Source organism: Dreissena polymorpha, chromosome 1, assembly GCF_020536995.1.
Source record: "Dreissena polymorpha isolate Duluth1 chromosome 1, UMN_Dpol_1.0, whole genome shotgun sequence".
NCBI lineage: Eukaryota > Metazoa > Mollusca > Bivalvia > Myida > Dreissenidae > Dreissena > Dreissena polymorpha.
In genome coordinates this window covers 58,211,495-58,215,837 of record NC_068355.1, presented here as the reverse complement: position 1 = coordinate 58,215,837, position 4,343 = coordinate 58,211,495, and the positions used below count along the sequence as shown (strand labels likewise).

At 37.1% G+C, this 4,343-nt stretch overlaps 1 long non-coding RNA gene across 1 annotated transcript; it reads right to left on the bottom strand.

The window, feature by feature from the left end:
- Window positions 1–2,953: 2,953 nt before the first annotated feature.
- On the bottom strand, window positions 2,954–3,976 carry LOC127882226 (uncharacterized). The gene is made up of 2 exons (XR_008050450.1): window positions 3,700–3,976; window positions 2,954–3,281 (listed from the first exon to the last, which is right to left on the bottom strand). It is a non-coding gene; the product is annotated as an uncharacterized LOC127882226 (long non-coding RNA).
- Between the last annotated feature and the right edge of the window lie 367 nt (window positions 3,977–4,343).

The window sequence follows — 4,343 nt, the reverse complement described above, 5'->3', positions numbered from 1 at the left end:
GACTTAAAAAAACAGGGACCGGTTGTATAGGTTCCTGAAAAAACAAAGATTATTTGTAGACCGTTGGTTTGCCTAACATTAACCGATTTTGATAGAGATATCAAATCCTGGCCTGGTTTTACAAAATCTGTGTTATTTGAATGAATTTAAAAGGTTCTCTCCCGCAGATTGTAGAACTGACAGTGTTCTCACTTTTTGTCACAGATAAATTAAAAAACAAAACGGACACATAAAATCAGTGGACGAAACAAAACGGATGTAAACTCAAACTGAAAATACAGCTTGGTTTATAAATAAACATCATTCAAATGATTTAAATATATACACCGTTGCCAATTCCGAACGATTGAATGGTTTGTAATGAATTTGTTGCCGTCGTTAAATTTTGTTGTCGCATGTTAATTACTATGATTGAGTATACAAGTTCTGTTCATGGCAATGCGGCATTTAATTAGTTTGTCTGAATGCGTTGCCCCATTCTACGCCGACCTACGATTATCTCTCGAAAGACGCATATTGACAAAGCAACACCAGTATATATTCGCTTGAAAGTGGTGGGGCGTGCCTAAACGGCTACATACAATATTTTAACCCATTTATGCCTAGTGGACACTCCAATCCTTCTAAATTGGATCAATTTGTTTCCAAAATTAGGGATATCTTATATATTTATTTCTATATTTAGAATATTTCTTACGGAAATTCCTTTAAGCAAACAGCGCAGACCCAGATGCGGCGTCTCATCTGGATCTACGCTGTTTGCCAAGGCCTTTTTTCTAGACGCTAGGCATAAATGGGCTAATTTTCACATGAATACAAGATGTCTAAAAGTTTAGAACTTACATTTACAACCAGCAGGTTTTTTACTGAAGCCATAATTACCGTCCTCCTTTTTACCTCGTGTCGAAAATATTACATTGGGTGTCATACTTCTGATATGTATTCAAACTAAATAATGACGGCAACATTGACATTTCTTAAAATTGTAGCCTTAATTAATCGAAGTCGCGATCGATGTGTTCACTTGGCGGATAAGACAAGCTTGTCTCAAGAAGGGTAACTTACCGTCCATTGCCGCCTTTAATGTCGCGAGACCCTCGTTCTTCAGTTTCAATCGCACACCAGAGGAAAACGCATAGTATATCTCCGTCGCACCGAATTAACGTTCTTACTTCGTTTCTACCACTGACAATGGCGCAGTAGAATTGCCAAGGACGCCGTTGGTCGCCATGACAACGCATTAAGACAACGACCAGACGCCAAGCACGTGAATTACTTTGGTTGAACGTTCACTCAGAGGTTCGACTCCCTAATTGCATCATGACTAGAACGCCATAGAATCGCATTGAGGGTGCTATAAACACATTAAGAATGCGATAATACGAGAATATTGTGAGGGGAACGCATACCAATGGTGAAAGAGCTGTCGTGGAAACTCAGAACAATCGTGTAAGAGCTGTCGTGGAAACTCAGAACAATCGTGTAAGAGCTGTCGTGGAAACTCAGAACAATCGTGTAAGAGCTGTCGTGGAAACTCAGAGACGCCCAGACATTTGTTGGCGATCTTACTGCGTTCCCAGTGTGTCTATGGGTTTCGTATTACGACACTGTCCCTTTATTTATTCTCTATTGTGTTTTTTACTAAATCTAACATTTAAATCTATGTTAACTAAAAAGCTTTCCGTTTATAGTCTCCTCCTCCGGCAAAAGTGAGCTTTTTTAGCGATCACTATACCGAACAAGTGGGATGTCCTTCGGATACTCTGGCTTCTCAAAATTCGTCCCTGCTTTTGTGTGTATAGTAATTTCATTGGGATGGAATGCTGGGACATGCGTATGGCTTCCATATTGCAGCATCAGGCTCGGATGGACCTCATAAACGTAGAAAAACAACGCTCACACACATCCACACACAGTCAGCAACTGTGGGGCGTATCAGTTAGGTTTTGTGGTCAGCAGTCGGCAACTGAAGGGTGTGCCAGGTAAGTTTTGCATTCAGCCATCGGCAATGTTTGGCGGGCAGGCGAAGTTAAGTGGTATTTCATGCAGTGGATGTGTCAGTTTAGCTTTTTTATTCAGCTATCATCATCTCTTGGACATACAAATAGAGCTTTGTCATGGTCTGTATATAAATCTAGGTCAGACAGAAGTATTATGGGTAATTTTGTTCAAATCAAAATGCGTTCAAAAAGATAATATAAGCTTTAATCGTGCTGGTTTTAGACATCATATATTAGCTTGTTAATATGGTACGTTTTAATGGAGTGTAGTTTTACATGTACTGTCCTGTATTGTATTTGCTACTGAACAGTAGCATTAAAACACCTAGCTGGTCGTAACATGATTTTCTTTCTTGAAATCATTTTGCAGCTTTAATATTCCTTTATGAGCTATGCTGTACATGTTGTGTTTTATGTTTATACGCATTTACTAGTTGCATGCATGTAATATGCATACATGTATATTGAAACTCGGCACGAAGTTGGTACATTTCAATCATTTCAATATGGTTATTATCATTAAAAACATAAAATCAGTGTTCTTTTCGCCATTATGTACACATCTTTCTTGCATTTCTAAATGTACACATCCTAAAACAAAATGATCAAATAATTAAAAGTAAATAATTAAGGACCGCATTCTATTGACTTGTAATACCATTTTAGTGTCTAATAAGTAAGATGATCAAGTTCTGTTTATAACTATTCTATGTACTCTCCGCAACTGGTTAACATCGTGTTGGTTTTCGATAACATGAGAACGACGTGATGAATTGACTTAAATCATTGAACATGACCATTGGCTATATAACAATTATATATTTTCTTGTTCGACCGTGCGTTTCTTTTGGTGTAACACTATTAAATATTTATCTATGCAACCAATTAAGCCATTTAAACAAGAAACTGTATCGCGAAAACCCTACAAACCGTCAACATTATTACTATGATAATGATGATTTTGAAATTTATTTTCGTTCAATACTTTGGACTAAGTCAATTGATTTGTTGGATCTACTAGCAAAGAGTGACGCTATCAAGAAAAACAATCCACTTAATGCAGAAAAAGCAATCACAAATATTCCGAGGCGGACAGACAGCGTTTTGTTGTCATAAATCAAACATTCGCCATCCGAGGACGGGCATGAAGTCTCATTCCATAACCGACACGAGGAATCAAACATGGCACCCGTTATCAATGGTCCGGGGATAAGGTCAATCACTTGAACCATGATCTCATTGATACCAAGCGAGATATCCCTGGAGTTTTCTTCCATGGACCTGAAATGGTTGTTTTGCCATAGTCATATCATTTTGAAACAATTGTTTGATATGTCATAGTATTCAGAAAATTAATTTGTACCGACATATCATTCTTAAAACAGTGGTACATTAATCGATTTTTTCTTTAGCTGTAATGTAAAAACATTAAAACTTGTATTAACAAGATGAACTTGCTAACACGTGTACACTTTTTGACTTTCGTTGTACAAAATCAATTATTTTAGCATCTGTCAATATTCTTATGTGCTACAATTATAAGTAGAAATAACATGTTCTATGCTTCCTTACATGAGTGTTCCATTTGTGATCCTTTAACAAACGACGATATGTAAAAAATAATTGATACGACAGAGATATTTTTGTTAATCACTCGAGTATAATAAAACAATATTTATCATCTGTTTTGCAGCCATACGCTAGAATTGCAAGAGTCGAGGGAGTTTCCACCATAAGCGAAACCATCATCATCAAAACCAGGACTGGGGCAAAGATCCAGAAGTTGCTGCAATCACTGTCGCAAAAGCCTTCCGTCGCCCTTTTGTAAACGTTCATTGGTACCGGGAGCGTAAATGCAACTGCAGTTCCCGTATGGAATCTGAATTACAGGTAGAAAAATAAATTACTAACGTTAATGATCATTATGTAAAGGTATTATTTGTTTTATTGAAGAAGGTGATTGTTGGTGATTGTTTATAAAGTACATCTCTTGTATTTGTGTATATATGTGTGTATTTGTGTGTCATGTCAGTTTTATGGCCAATATTTTGATTCATCAAAAAGCATTTCCATCCTAGCAGACTCTACTGTAGCTTCCCTCTCCGCAATAAAGTCTCTCAATGCCTCGTGGGCTTATTAGCGGACTTGGTAGCTCATGGGTAGCCTAAGAGTATGCGACAGCTGGTATGGATATTTTCTGGCCGCATATTGAATTAAACCAAGTTTTTTGCATGATGCGATATAAATAGTGAAGAAGACGCCTAAATCCAGACGTAAATGTGTTTGTTTATATAAACATTATGAAACAAACATGAATGCATAATTGTTTCGCAAATAACAATA